Raw genomic sequence first — 16,864 nt, 5'->3', positions numbered from 1 at the left:
CTGTGCTTTGGAGAGGCACCTTTAGGGTCGAAACTATACGGACAATAGCGGATCATAAACAGAGTATTTTGGGGTAAGGAACCACTGGTCAGAAGCAAATACTTCAGTGGTACAAAGAACAGCCCGTATTGGGCGCACGTTTGTAAACTGTTTGTACAGGGCAAACAGTAATAAAACCGACAAAATTGCAAGGACGGATTCCTGGCTGGAAATGGAGGAAAAAACATCGTGTAAGCATATGTCCAGAAATGGACGGTGTGCGTGTAGTGACAACAAATTGTCCCGGAACACAGTACAGAGCTGCATCGCATCCACGTCACCTGTTCCAAGTGGCCTCCATGGGGTGTAATGTATGCGTTCACACGTCGCATCATGGATTGTCGCACTTTGGCTTACACCACGTTGCCTGGAGCTTGTACTACGGTGTGTCTCAATATCCTGAAGATCCCGGTCCTCCACATCTACTGTACGCACAGACCACCGCCTCCCAGCACCTTCGTATCTCTGAAAGGACCCATGATCATCTGAGGTCAGCCGTCCCCTAAACTTGAACTAGTTAAACCTAACTAACCTAAGGAGGTCACACACATCCATGCCCGAGGCAGGATTCGAACTTGCGACCGTAGCAGCGGCGCGGTTCCGGACTGAAGCGCCTAGAAGCGCTCGGCCACAGAGGCCGACGACCTATGATCACACAAACGCCAAAAAAAGGGCTTGAAATGATGTACGATGTGGTTGTTGTCTGTGAGGGTACTTATTTCGTTATACCCGTGTAGCCTCTCGACAGTTTTCATCTGTTGGCCGTACAGAAACACCATCTCGGCTTGTTCCGAACATGAATACCAGACCACCTGGTGCTTACAGTACGCTGCGTCAATCACACAGCATGCAAAACACAAGGAACACACGGCCCGTGGTCAGAGGAGGCAACTATGCATTTCCGGACACATGTTCATAGGCATTTTTTTCTCCACTATCAGTAATAAATCCGTCCTTGCATTTTGTCAAAGTTATTAATGTTCACCATGCATTTCAGTACTGACGTCCGTCAGTTTGCGATGTGGCCATGCTCGAACTTGTCATTTGGTATTGCAGGAAAGTGAAAAAGAATTGGTTGGTATAAAGAAGAAGAAGGGAAGATTAGTTTTTAACGTTCCGTCGACGAAGCGAGTTAAGAAAACCATCGAAAATTTAAAACTGGGTTGACCAGACTGTAATCTGAGCCGCGAATGCAAGTCCAGTAGTGAGTAATGCCCATATAATTTTGACTCTTAAAGTTTGGATCACTCTGTATGTGCACGCAGGGCATGTAAAAAAAAGGAACAGTAGGTTTACATACCCCCTTGCAACCCTATATTATTTACCCTTGTCGAGGAGGTACACAATAGACATGCTACCCTCCAGCACTTCCTGAGGGTGCTTTCGTACAAAGCCTCCATTTCCCAGGCAATGCTGTTCCTTCAACAGTTAGTCTTTTTGCGAGAAAAGGGCACACTCCGTAATGTACACCCGAGCTCGTGTTGGCGAGAAATTGCGAGGATTTTTGCCTTTGTCTTACTGTAGAAGGAGACTACTCGTCGCGAATATGATACGCGAGAAGAGGTGGCCTTTTTCATTGTGGCGAGATCTATATACGGAATTTCAATCTCCAATCTTCTCTTCCGAATGAGAAAATATTTTTTTGACACCCACCTACCCTAGGGAGAAATGATAATTGTAATAAGTGTTCATTATCCCAGCGCTCTGGGGGGGGGGGGGGGAGCGAGGGGAACATGAGCGCTAGTGTCAATGTGTTTTCCTATGTGTGTAATGACTTTATTTTTATACTATTAGTCGCAGCCTATATAGTTTATCTGGATTGAAAATAACAAGACTTATCAAACTTGTCGTACGAAATGAGCGCAGTATTTGTAACAATTTGCAATAAAGAAACACGGAAGTGTTAACTACAGTACTCTAGAGGCGTCAGATATTGATGTGGAATTGAAGATTAAGTTCCTGAAAGTGAAGATGTAGAACACGCCATTGTTTGCAATTGAAATGTGGACTATCCGAAAACCAGAAAAAAAGGAACGGAAAGAATCAGAAACGTCTTGCTACAAAAGACTGTCGAAAAATATATATAAAGCAGGACATGAAGAGGTGTTAGAAAGCATAGGCAACCTCTTAGTACGAGAAGGTTCGAGCTAGAAGGTCAACAGCTGAAGCATCCGGGAATAAATAACCTTATTAACTTCTTGTAATATGTATCCCCGGCCTGCATTAATAATTTAAAGGACGTCATTTTACGCTTCTGCCTACAGGGGTTTTAATTCTGTTACTGCAGTTTCGACGTTTCGAATAAATATTCGATGTCATGACGCGGCACTGATCTAGGTCATGGTAACCTTTTTGGAGTTGTGTCCCACTTCTTAACAACGGAGGTAACGGCTACGATCACTGTCGCTAGTAACATAATGCCTAAACATGAATTACAACCTTATTTACAAGTTTTTTTTTTCCTTTTCTTCTTGTTTTCATTGAAGCCCAAATTGTAGAAGTGTCACCTACTGACCTACTGCGGGTGCCTTAGCCTCCCCTGCTGGAAGAAGTGCTATTGACGATTTGAAGGGTTAAGTGACTACTACAAGATGGTGCTCCGGCCCACTTCACCGTGAACGTCTGGACGCATCTCATTCGTGTCTTCCCTGGTCGATGGATCGGACGAAGGAATCCAGTTCCATGGCCTGCTCGTTCACCGGATCTCAACCCTGAGATTTCTGGTTATGGGGCCATTACGAAAGTAACGTGTATGCAGTGCCCATTCCACAGGTGGAGACACTGAAGCAGCATATTCATGCTGCCTTTGATAGAGAGTCAGTGCTGTTGTTGTTGTGGTCTTCAATCCTGAGACTGGTTTGATGCAGCTCTCCATGCTCCTCTATCCTGTGCAAGCTCTTCATCTCCCAGTACTTACTGCAACCTACATCCTTCTTAATTTGATTAGTGTATTCATCTCTTGGTCTCCCTCTACGATTTTTACCCTCCACGCTGTCCTCCAATGCTGTGATCCCTGATGCCCCAGAACATGTCCTACCAAGCGGTCCCTTCTTCTTGTCAAGTAGTGCCACGAACTCCTCTTCCCCCCAATTCTATTCAATACCTCCTCATTAGTTATGTGATCTACCCATCTAATCTTCAGCATTCTTCTGTAGCACCACATTTCGAAAGCTTCTATTCTCTTCTTGGCCAAACTACATATCGTCCATGTTTCACTTCCATACATGGCTACACTCAATACAAATACTTTCAGAAACGACTTCCTGGCATTTAAATCTATACTCGATGTTAACAAATTTCTCTTCTTCAGAAACGCTTTCTGTGCCATTGCCAGTCTACATTTTATACAATCTCTACTTCGAACATCATCAGTTATTTTGCTCCCCAAATAGCAAAACTCCTTTACTACTTTAAGTGTCTCATTTCGTAATCTAATTCCTTCAGCATCACCCGATTTAATTCGACTACATTTCATTATCCTCGTTTTGCTTTTGTTGATGCTCATCTTATATCCTCCTTTCAAGACACTGTCCACTCCGTTCAACTGCTCTTCCAAGTCCTTTGCTGTCTCTGACAGAATTACAATGTCATCGGCGAACCTCAAAGTTTTTATTTCTTTTCCATGGATTTTAATACCTACACCGAAATTTTCTTTTGTTTCCTTTACTGATTGCTCAATATACAGATTGAATAACATTGGGGAGAGGCTACAACCCTGTCTCACTCCCTTCCCAACCACTGCTTACCTTTCATGTCCCTCGACTCTTATAACTGCCATCTGGTTTCTGTACGAATTGTAAATAGCCATTCGCTTCCTGTATTTTACCCATGCCATCTTCAGAATTTGAAAGAGAGTATTTCAGTCATCACTGTCAAAACTTTCTCTAAGTCTACAAATGCTAGAAACGTAGGTTTGCCTTTCCTTAACCTATTTTCTAAGATAAGTCGTAGGGTCAGTATTGCCTCACGTGTTCCAATATTTCTACGGAATCCAAACTGATCTTCCCTGAGGTCGGCTTCTACCAGTTTTTCCATTTGTCTGTAAAGAATTCGCGTTAGTATTTTGCAGCTGTGACTTATTAAACTGATAGTTCGGTAATTTTCACATCTGTCGACACCTGCTTTCTTTGGGATTGGAATTATTATATTCTTCTTGAAGTCTGAGGGTATTTCGCCTGTCTCATACATCTTGCTCACCAGATGGTAGAGTTTTGTCAGGACTGGCTCTCCCAAGGCCGTCAGTAGTTCTAATGGAATGCTGTCTACTCACGGGGCCTTGTTTCGACTCAGGTCTTTCAGTGCTCTGTCAGACTCATCACGCAGTATCGTATACTCCTTCCACCTTTCTGCTTTCCCTTCTTTGCTTAGAACTGGGTTTCCATCTGAGCTCTTGATATTCATACAAGTGGCTCTCTTTTCTCCAAAGGTCTCTTTAATTTTTCTGTTGGCATTATCTCTCTTGCCCCTAGTGAGATAAGCCTCTACATCCTTACATTTGTCCTCTAGCCATCCCTGCCTAGCCATTTTGCACTTCCTGTCGATCTCATTTTTGAGACGTTTGTATTCCTTTTTGCCTGCTTCAATTACTGCGTTTTTATATTTTCTCCTTTCATCAATTAAATTCAATATTACTTCTGTTACCCAAGGATTTCTACTAGTCCTCATCTTTTTATCTACTTGATCAGACAAAAATGGATTTTGAGCACAAATATTGATCACTGTCTCTTAGTGTATGGACATTTAGTCTTTTGCCTTTAGTTCTTTCACATACAACCATTCAAATGCAAATACCTGAAACTTAGTTCGAAGGATGTTATATTATTTATCCTACTTCTCTACTACTCTGGTCTACAATAGTTTCAGCAGAGGTGTCAACAAACCCTCATGACTGCTACTATCCTAAAAGCGTTTATGGTTATGAAATTGAGTTTTGAAAATTTTTCAGTACTGTAAAATTCTTAGAAGGAATACTCTGTGATAAAGCTTCTTATTGTAGGCTAAAGTACTATAATACGTGCTGCTATTTAGAATACCTCGTTTCAAGCTGTAATAGTATAACTATACCCAAAAACTCATTATAAAAGCGTATTCGTGCAGAATTCCTTCACAAACTTTCAACAATTTTCTAGTAAAATAGTCACTACAGTGCATTGGTAGAGGCGATGTAGCGGTTATTCTACGTCAAGTTTTCTCGTAGAGTGGAACTGAGAGTTGCTAACACCTGCCTTCTTCGCAGCGGCCACGGAAGCCATCTGCCATAGGCAGGCTTCTATCGAATAGTACCCGTTAAGTTGCTGTCTCCCTGCACGCTTCAGTATGCAGATTAGTCCTCCGCATTGCACACTTAATATCGATATCTATCCGGCTGTGTGATGTTCGTGTTTCTCAGCTCCAGTTATTGTACAAAAGTAAATAAATCATTTGTGACCTACATTATCCAAGCCTATGACTTAAATTCGAGAAAATGATGCTAGTGTTCGAGTGTGGCGCAGACCCGAAGAGTCCATGGAACCAAGTCGTGAATAAGATATTGTGCAAGCTGGTGGTGGTTCCATAATGGTGTGGTTTGTGTCTACATGGAACGGACTGGGTCCTCTGGTCGAACTGAACCGGTCATTGACTGGAAGGGGTCATGTTTTGCTGCTTGGAGACTATTTGCAGCCATTCATGGACTTCATTCAACGATGGAATTTTTTAGGATGACAATGCGCCATATCACTGGGCCACAATTTTTCCCAATTGGTTTGAAAACTTTCTGGATAGTTCGAGCGAATGACTTGGCCATCCAGATCGTCCGTCGTGGTCCCATTGAACATTTATGGGACATAATCGAGAGGTCAGTTAGTACACGAAATCTTCCACCGACAACACTTTCGCAATTATGGGCGGCTATATTTCTGTAGGGGATTTCCAACGACTTTTTGAGTCCATGCCACGTCGAATTACTGCACTACGCCCGGGCAAAATAGAAAAGGTTCAAATGGCTCTAAGCTCTATGGGACTTGACATCTAATGTCATCAGTCCCCTAGACTTAGAACAACTTAAACCTAACTGACCTAAGGACGTCACACACATCCATGCCCGAGGCAGGATTCGAACCTGCGACCGTAGCAGCCGCGTCGTTCCGGACTGAAGCGCCTAGAACCGCTCGACCACAGCGGCCGGCGGGCGAAATAGGTCCGACACGTTGATAGGATGTATCCCCTGACTTTTGTCAATTCAGTGTACACATTTTTATTACGGTGACCTACACCCATCAAATACACATAAGACACAACTCCCCCACATCCGCGAGGACAGAGGGCATCGTACGCGTTGGAAAAAACCCTTTTCTGATTAGGTGGCAGAACTTACCTTTCAACAATTAACCTTTTTTTTCTCTTAAAAACGAGTTGGAGTTTGTATGAAAAGGAATCATGAAACGTTGCTACGTAAGAAAAGGCTTGGTTAATTTTTTGGACGCCTCGTATACAGCAATGATGTAAAGTATATTTAGAATGCAATGAGCCGTGGTTAAAGTGTGCTGTCCCTGCGTGTGGACCAGCAGGGGGGAGCAGGAGGAGGAGCGGCCAGATGGGTGTTGACAGGGAGCGCTTGTCCGTGATGGCCAATTTGCTGCGCCCCACGGCGGGCCCTCGCCGCTTTCGCGCGCCGGTGCACACGCGAGGGCGGGCGCCGACATCTGGCCCGCCGCTGCAAAACAGGGACAGGGACAGGCACCCCTGCCTGCATAACCGCGGCGTCCTAATCCCAAGGGAGACACGAAGCGGCGGTCGGCGCGCTTATTCAACGCTTACTGCACGCACTCGTTTCTGACTTATCCCTTTAAATGTGTCACGGCGCAACAGTAAGAACCCGAGACCAGCAGAAAGGATCTGGTGTAAGCAAACTTATACAGTCACTAGCACAAAATATTGCATACGATATGAACGAGGGGCATTCAATAAGTAGTGAAACAGATTTTTTTTTCCCGAAAGCGGGGTGTTTTTACTCATTATTCCAATATACCATATTATTCTCCACTCTTTTGGCTGCAAAGCCCTATTTTTCAACAAAATCTCCGTTCTGTGGGAGGGCCTTACGCCACCTTACTGGGAATAAATAATGTCTCAGTTAGGCACGTATTGCCTCTTGCGGAGTACATCCTTCACTGGCTCGAACAGATGGAAGTCGAAAGGTGCGAGATCCGGGCTGTAGGGTGGATGAGGAAGAACAGTCCAGTAAAGTTTCGTGTTCTTTTGCGTTTTGTGTGTGTGTGTGTGTGTGTGTGTGTGTGTGTGTGTGTGTGTGTGTGTGTGTGTGTGTGTGTGCGTGTGTGTAGTGAGTGAAGTGATATGAAAAAATGTGTGTGTAGTGTGTGCAGTAACTGATAGGGGGATAAGAGTGAACAGTGTGGCATTACATTATTTAATATGTTATTTGTAAAAAGAGTTCTAGGTGCTTCAGTCCGTAACTGCGCGACTGCTACGGTCGCAGGTTCGAATCTCGCCTCGGGCATTGATGTGTGTGATGTCCTTAGGTTAGTTAGGTTTCAGTAGTTCTAAGTCCAGGGGACTGATGACCTCAGATGTTAAGTCCCATAGTGCTTAGAGCTTTGAACCATTTGTAAAAAAAGTATTGCATACCAGGAGTAAATCTAATGGTTGTCTCTAACTAGAAGTGTATAAATACATGTGTATACGAATTAGCTTATTTTAAATTGGTCTAAACTTTTAAATACTTTGACATGTGCTACAGCCTTGTAAAAAGAGATCTACGGATGAATAAAGCTACGACTACTACTATTATACTACTACTACTTCCCTGTTCGGTCCGCTCCCCCAAATCAACTAACTACAACGATTTGCTAATAATATATCTATTTTAACAAAAATATTTCTTGTAAAAACAGTTTCTTCTTTTAAGAAACTGGTTTAATTATTGACTTATGAAATCTCGCTAAAACACTAACTGTGGTCGCGTGACTTTGGTATGATATTACCAGTCAGTAAGCTACCTGTCAGGCGATAGGTATCTTAAGACAGCTTTTACTCTTCCCAATGTATCTCGTTAACGAACTGCACATCTTTGTTCTCAGCTTCAAGAGCTCCCATAAATGCGTCGGGACAGTCTCTGGATGTAGCCGCACTGCCGGACAACACCTCTGCTGGTGTACAAGAAACCGTAAAGAATTCCACATCGACTCCTACCGGTAATACGAGGAATTTATAAACCAAAAATATCGTGACAGAAAAATAGATTAAAGTACCAGCCCATGAGTGGCGCAAGTATTTTTAGCACCAAAGAAGAACTCAGATGGCAGCAGGGCTTACAGATTCTGTTTTGACTGTAGACGTTTGGATCAGTGTACGATCACAGTTGTGTATCCAGTGTCAAACATAAATCATAAAACATTTGAATAATGTGGATTATACATGTCGCTGACATGTTTATTTTTTCTAAGATATAGAACACTTTTGCCACCTAGTCTGCTACTGCAGTTCCTTAGTGCCACAGATCTGTTGGTTTTCTCTCAGGGACTTACTAGGCATACATAAAATATTTAACTTACGATAATTAGTTTGGTATGTTATGTTTGTTAATGCAAAAATTCCATTCATGCTTCTTATGTTTTATTTATTCAGAATTTAACGTTCTTTTTTCGTTTACGTTTCTTATATCATAAAGCAAGTTAATCAGTAGTTAGTTACCGTGTCTATCCCTGTATCTGCTCATCTATTTGAATACCATTAAGGCTCCTGGTTTTACGTGTGTGAGAAGAGGGCTTTCTATGGAAGTTGAGTCACTTAGAACCGCCAAAATTCCCGTTACCATTTAAGTCTCAAACTCCGTTAACTCCACCTAAAAAATCTTTAATTCCGTTAACCATTCATTTTAAGTCTTAGCGATTGTGCCAGCTGAAGTGCCTCGCTTTTGCCCAAGGGCCACATAATTTGTCACGAGTGAATGCAGGGCTCTAGAAGTCAATGCCGAGTCAATACGCATCAGCTGTCTACTGAAAAATTCAGGCGAATAAGCCCATATAAAATAATTCTGTTTACTGTACCACAACGGTAACACATATTTGTGGTACGCAAAAAATATCCTTACACCTTATCTCGGCTCTTTATTAGAGTCGAATTATGAATATAGAATTTCGTTTTTGAACCTCAGATCATTCACATTATATAATAACAGATTTCGACTTATTACCAATTCATCGTCAAATGACATGGTTTAAAAGCACGGAAATGAGAGGATACTAAAATGCCAGGAAACTAAATTACGGGGTTCATTCAAGTAATAAAATCTCCATTTTTTTTTTTTTGGTCGCAAACTAATCGCACGAAAACTGTGAAACTTGTATCACTTCTCGTCGTAATTTCCCTGCAGTTGTACATGTTTTTCACAATATGGACGCCATAAGTCCACTGTCGCTGCAAACGCTTCTTTAGGAGGTTGTTTTGACCACTGTAAAATCGCATACATGTCTCATTCATTGTAACAATCGAAGAAAAGAAAGCCCCTTTCATGCCGTCATCACGAGAAAATATTGTTTAGCGATATGCCAAGCGCGCAGGGTTGTGGTCGTCTGTCACCATTCGTGGCACCCACGGAACTGAAGTCTGTCATCAACATCATTGTGAGATGTGACCGCCACGGGCTCGAATACACCCTTGTATTCATTGTCAAATGGAAGCTAGCAACTTTCGAATGTGAACTTGCCTGAAAGACATGCTTTGTCACGTCCTCAAAACTGATAATTGGTGACGTCTTCACATAGCATCCCAGACGTGCTCTATGGATGACAAAACAGGGGACATGGTAGGCTAGTCAGAGACCTATACGTTTCTCAAGGCATCCCTGGTGTGAACTACAGTGTGAGGTCTTTCACTATCGTACCGGAGCAGCTGGAATATGCCATTTAGCACGCTGATCGTCAAGAGTAAGATAGTAGAATCTCACATTCTTGCCTCATACTGGCGAGCATTCAAGCCCCCTCCAACAATTACCGAAAGCCTCAGTTGTCTGGGGGCAGGGGGGGGGAGGGGGCTGTGTCAAACGACGCATGGCAAGTCTTGATCTCAACCCAGCTTCCAGTAGTCTGTTCGCGACGGTTTGAGATGACACTCTGCATGTAACTTCTGCCTGGACTGCAGACGTTGTCATTCGTCTGTTCGTCAGAGCCAGTCGAGCAATCCTACGATCTTCCTGTAGTATAGTCCGTCTAGAAGGATCCATGCCTGGTGTCCTAGCCACATTATCGTCCTTTGTCCACCTCGTGACCACTCATCCTGCTGTAATTTTACGACAGCCAACTATGTATGCGATCTGTCAGTATGTGTCTCAACCCAACGTGTCCGACAGATGGTGATAAGCTTTGGGCACGCTCCGTTGCGATCTCCACTTCAAAAGTTGCTCAAACCGTTCGTTAAATATTGAGTCTTTCGATGTTAAGTGGAATACCTTCTTTAATGCTTGGTTTAATACCCCCACACACTTTTTGCGCAATACAATGTTCAGGCACAAAATTTGCATGCATAAAATATGTCTTGCGTGTAATTCACGATGCTAATAATGACTGTAATGTGATTAAATATGCAGCGTGTCCGATTACCAAAGTTAGTTGCTCGTAACAGAAACTTATAATCACGACTGCTTTAGTATGGATGTTACACGTTAACAAGAAACAGTAAGTCAAGACTGCTGACGAAGGCCTGACGATACGGTTTATGTTCCCAGATATAGGAGTAGCTCGAAGAAATGTTTAAGTAATAGATCCTAGTACGTGGTCTTCGACGGCGAGTGTTCATCAGACACAAGGGTATGGTCAGGTGTGTTCCAGGTAAGTGTGATAGGACCGCTTTTATTTTCTATATTTATAAGTGACGTGACTGATAGGGTGAGCAGCAATTTGCTTTTATTTGCTGATGGCGTTGTGGTGCAAGGGATGGTGTCGTCATGGGGTGATGGTAGGAATATACACGATGAAAACATGACAAAATTACTAGCTGGTGTTACGAATGGCAACTTTCTCTAAATGTAGAAAAACGTAAGTTAATGCGGATGAGTATGGTGAAAAGCCCTGTAACGTTCGAATATAGGACTAGTGTGTTGCAATTTGACAGTCACTTCGGTTAAATATCTAGGGGTTACGTGGTAAAGCGAGAGAAATGGAACGACCACGTCAGGTTGGCAGTAGGGAAGACGAATGCTCGTATTCGTTTCATTGGGAGAATTTTGGGAAAGTGTAGATTGTGCGTAAAGGAAGGCGTGTACAACGCTAGTGCGACACTTCCTTGAGTAATGTTAGTGTATATAGGATCCCCACGGGATCGGATTATAGGAAGACTTTGAAGGAATTCAGAGGCAGGCTCCTAGTACCGACAGGTTAGATCAGCAAGCAAGTATTAAAAATGCATTACACTGTGCTGTCTGTAATAATGTTATTTTATTTTGCTAGCGGTTTGGTTTCTTAACCATCATCAACGGAAACTGTACAACATACAGAAGTGGACAATGTAACAATGCTAAACGAAATAAGTAAAACAGAAAAAGTGCAGAATCGATCAAAATACTCCCAAAAATTATCACATATGTGCCGTATCACAAGTCATGTTTAAAATAAGTTATCACAGGAAAGCATACTTGCCACGACAATATAAAATCGAAAATTGTAGCAAGTTAAAAATATGATGTCACGTTGACACAAGGGCAATAAGCGATGTACAACAATACGAGTCAAAGGAGTTCAATGACAAAAGATGACAGTCTTCATCTTGTTTCGTTTGGCATTGTCACATTGACCACTTTTGTTTGTTGTACACCCGCCGTTGGCGATTGTTCAGAACCGAAACTGCTAGCAAAATAGAATAACACTATTACAGACAACACAGTGTTATGCTGGTTGGCCGGCCGTGGTGGCCGAGCGGTTCCAAGCGCTAGTCTGGAACCGCGCAACCGCTACGGTCGCAGGTTCGAATCCTGCCTCGGGCATGGATGTGTGTGATGTCCTTAGGTTAGTTAGGTTTAAGTAGTTCTAAGTTCTACGGGACTGATGACCTCAGCAGTTAAGTCCCATAGTGCTCAGAGCCATTTGAACCATATGACGATTGGCAACTCCATAGAGTGCTATGTGCACAACGACCATGTACGTCAAATTAGAAGGAAGGTCAGCGTTGGCCGTAGTGCTGATGGTTTATTGACATCAAAATCGATTTTCAATCACATAGCGATCATCTTCAGTGTTGTGGTGTACAAATTAAACTCATAGCCACTGGTGTCAAGTTATTATCAGTAACCAAAGTTATGAAACAATCACAGTAACAGCGACTTCACTTATTGTGATCGTTTCATAGCTTAGGTTACTGATAATAACTTGACACCAGTGCCTATGAGTTTAATTTGTACACCACAGCACTGAAGATGATCGCTATGTAACTGAAAATCGATTTTGCTGTCAATAAACCACCAGCATTACGGCCAACGCTGACCTTCCTTCTAATTTAACAGTGTTATGCTTTTTTTACAAAAATTGTACATGCTGTTGACCATCGCCTAAGCAAGATATTACGGAGATACTTCGTAAATTCAAATGGGAATAGGGAATACGATACTGAGTGCCTGTGTTAAGAAGAACGATGCAATATTCCTTCGGACATGCATGCAAGTTCGAAGGTTCACTGCTTTGTTCTTCCTAACAACACAGGGACGACTTTTAATTAAAATGCCCTGCCCTGTTCGGGAGTTAAATAACGTGTCTGCATGTACAGTTTGCGTCTGGCCGTGTTTCGTGCACGGATTGCCAAGTAAATCCGGAAATCCGCGTTAGAATCCCGGTCTGATATAAATTTTCATTGTCGTCCTTCCCTTATACAGCTGATGGCTGCACATATTCGCAACTGCGAATAAATTTCATGTACGAAATGGGAATCCCTGGTGGGAAGGCGACGTTTTTTTTTTTCGAGGAATGCTATTGAGAAAATTTAGTAAACATGCTCTAGAAGGTGACTGCAGAACGATTCTATTGCCGCTAAAATACGTTTCGCGTAAGGGCCATGAAGATAAGACGCGAGAAATTAGGACTCCTACGGACGTTTCTAGACAGTCGTTTCTCTCTCTCTCTCTATTTTGGAACAGAAGAAATGACTAGCAGCGGCACAAGAGACTCTCCTCTATGCACCGAACGTTGGTTTGCGAAGTATGTATGTAGACGCGGATGCAGAAGTTCCGTTTTCGCGGCATTGCCTGAACGACGCAGCCTGCCAGCAATATCTGTAGAGTCACCTGATAGCAGCCCAGGAAGAACGGCTCAGAGGCAGCCCCTCCCTCTCCCCCCATCCTACCCCTTTCCCTGCTTAGGCTAAGCCGCGCTAAGCCAGCGCGCCTCGCCGCGGTGTTTAAAACCAAAAGGTAAACAGCCCGCTCCGTTTGTATAACACTGATAATGGACCCCACTCACTCGCCCAACTGATATACTTCACTTGCCCGCCACCGCCGAGTAATTTCCTTAAGACGGCAAGGAGACAGCTCTTTTTTTATGGCCGCTTGCCGTACTTAGTGGCTGAAAGAGACAAGGACAGTTTCCGGTGTCCGTTGTTTACGGCGAAGGGGAGGGGCCGGTTGCATCGCACAGCAGGCGCACGGAGCTCGCAGCCGTCTAGGCTGTGCTCGTCGTTCCCAACCTCACTTACCGCCAGCAGTGCCGTGTGTAATGGTGCAGCAAAATGTAATCGAACAAGTTATTTAACGGAGCAGGTCATTTCAATGATTTGAAGAGCATTAAATAAGTACCCAAATTACACATATATAATGAAGTAGAAAGTACGAGGTGTGACTATGAACTTACGGGACTGATGATATCGTAGAGTAAGTACGCATGCACCAAAGATGAACGACCTATAGCTTTGAAGCGTGAAGCCATCTCAGTCGAATGCGGCGATCTGATGTCTGTAGACGAATCAGTGTGGCTATGGCCTTAGTTTGTGTAACAGCTTTTATTTTGTTTTGCTGGCAAAATGATAAGTGTAGTAATAGAGCAATGAACTGTCTTGAAGTTTAACGTGAAACTTGGAGAAACTGCTGCTGAAACCTATCTGTTGCTAAGAGATGTGTATGACGTAGATTGTTTATCACGTACGCGGGATTTTTTACCGGTTCAAGCGTTTCCAAGATGTTCGAGAAGATGATTCACACCATCAAAATGGAAGACAATATCGAAAAGTAGTAATCTGATTCGATCTGGTCGTCGGTTGAGTATCCGATCGATTGATGAAACTGTAGGAATTAACAAATAGTAAGGCAAATATTACACAACCAGTTTAACACGAGAAAAGTGTGTGCGAAACTGGCGTCGCAAATTCTCACGATCGAGCAAAAAGAAGCTCATGAAAATGTGAATACTGTCGCTGCGTATCACTGAAAATGACCATAATTTCTTGGAGGGAGTGATAACATGTAACGAATCTTGGTTTTTCACTTTTGATCCAGAATCTATGCGCCCAATTTTTACCTAGAATGAGAGTGAGGAAAACTAGATTCAAAGCGATGATTTTTGTTTTTGTTTTTTCGATATTCATGGAATGATGCAGCTTAACTGGGTAATTGAAGGACAAACTATTTATCAATATTACTACCTTGAGGTTTTTACTCAACTCCATGAGAAAATAATGAAAAAATGACCCGAATTGTGGAAGAACAAGTCATGGGTTCTGCATCAACACAACGCACGGTCTGTTAAGAGGTCTCTAGCCCAGTACAGCATCCAAGTATTAGACCACCCACCTAATTCACCTGACCATGTGCCTTTTATCTAGTCCCCAAGAACAAATCTGCATATCTGCATTAAAAGGAACAAGATTTCGGTCCACTGAAGCAATGGAAGAAACATCGTCACTCAAGGAGATCACAGTGGAAGACTTGCAGTACTGTTCCCAGCAATGGAAAATTCGATGGTTCAAATGGCTCTGAGCACTATGGGACTCAACATCTTAGGTCATAAGTCCCCTAGAACTTAGAACTACTTAAACCTAACTAACCTAAGGACATCACACACACCCATGCCCGAGGCAGGATTCGAACCTGCGACCGTAGCAGTCCCGCGGTTCCGGACTGCAGCGCCAGAACCGCTAGACCACCGCGGCCGGCTGGAAAATTCGAATGGAGAGTTGTATGGGTAGAGGAGGGGAGCATATTGAGAAAATGTTTAAATGTTTGTGAATTCTTAAGGGACCAAACTGCTGAGGTCATCGGTCCCTAGACTTACACCTACTTGAAGTAACTTATTCTAAGAACAACACACACATCCATGCCCGAGAGAGGACTCGAACCTCCGGCGGGAGGGCCGCGCAATGCGTGACATGGCGCCTGAAGATTATATTGAGGGTGACATTACACAAATATTTATATATTCTTTAAACAAAATGTTCTCAGCAAAAGTACCGTTATTTTGTAGCCACGCCTCGTAGATGGTCGTGTGGAATCTACCGAACAAACTCCTGTACGTATAGCGCACCACAGGATAGGTTGGAACATCGTGTGTTCAGTAAATTTAATAAGAAGTTCAGATTCATCAAACTCTGTCCTGTTAGTGAACTTATGTATCGCAAACATGGCTCGTTGGAGTTATGTCACGGCTCTCAAATCTATTAACAGCTTGGGTGGAAACAATTCCTACAATATGAACTTTGTGCAAAAATAAATCAGGCAAACAGTGATTCGGAATAGGCGATAGGAACACAGGGACAGCGGCCGAAGAATAGCAAACGGAAAGTTGAAAATATAGCCGCGCGGGGCAGCCGCGCGGTCTATGGGCGTCCTGCACGATTAGCGCGGCTCCCCCCGTCGGAGGTTCGAGTCCTCCCTCGGGCAGGGGTGAGTGTGTGTGTGTGTGTGTGTGTGTGTGTGTGTGTGTGTGTGTGTGTTGTCTCTAGCGTAAGTTAGTTTAAGTAGTGTGTAAGTCTAGGACGGATGGCCTCAGCAATTTGGTCCCATAGGAACTTATCATAATTAAAAAAAAAAAAAAAAACATATTTCTTATACTTTGTACTGTACCTCTTTTGTCTAGTCAAAAAAGGCGTGTCAGAGTCCTTAAACTGTACCCAGAAGCTAGAAAGTATAACAATGACGCCAGGTTTGGTGTTGCACTTGTTACCTTTCTTACGTTTAATCTTAGCCTGAACTGTTTTTCAAATGGAAAAGTAAAGAAAATTTCCAACTTTCTAAAGGTTAAACATATTCCTTTGCAATTCTAACTGTAAGTTATCTGTGAAACACTTTGGAGCTTCTACGTAATTCCCATCGTCGATTCCCTTTTGCTATCTATATCCTATTAGTTTCGTTTTTAATTTCTTCCTCTATCTCGTTCAAGGTAATCCTTGCTATAATATGTAACTGTTTGCTTCGTCTTCACTTTCTGCTTACTCGTGTAATGAACTCTACGATGCAGTCAATACCTAGCTCTCAAAATAGCGTAGTATTTTAGACATTACTTCTGTGTTTGAAACAAGTAAATGATTAGGGATCAGAATAAAACAATGACATTAACATTACCAAAACAATGACAGTCTGGCTAAACATGATGGAATAGTAAACATCCAAGTTTTAAAAGTTTAGTACAGCCTGTGTAGAGGTACGTGATTACCACTAGACTACGTCGTAGAGTCAGAAATCCATTAGGCTCACTGAAGGGTGACAGCTCATTGCTAGTGCCTCGCAGCCTCTCGTCCGACTCATTCGCGACTCCACGTGTAAAATTTCCTTCTGTGTGAGTTGCGTTTACTGACGTGGACAGAAAAATTGTTGACTGCTTGCTGAGAGAAAAATAATTTAATAATTTTGAAAATC

At 42.9% G+C, this 16,864-nt stretch overlaps 1 long non-coding RNA gene across 1 annotated transcript in view; it reads left to right on the top strand.

Moving 5' to 3' along the window:
- LOC126188239 (uncharacterized) overlaps positions 1-16,864 on the top strand; it is a 615,611-nt gene that overhangs the window by 322,847 nt on the left and 275,900 nt on the right. The gene's annotated exons all lie outside the window — the stretch shown is intronic.

This window comes from Schistocerca cancellata, chromosome 5, assembly GCF_023864275.1.
Source record: "Schistocerca cancellata isolate TAMUIC-IGC-003103 chromosome 5, iqSchCanc2.1, whole genome shotgun sequence".
Classification (NCBI taxonomy): Eukaryota; Metazoa; Arthropoda; class Insecta; order Orthoptera; family Acrididae; genus Schistocerca; species Schistocerca cancellata.
The sequence above is the reverse complement of the archived record's forward strand: the minus strand, read 5'-3'. Positions and strand labels throughout refer to the sequence as shown.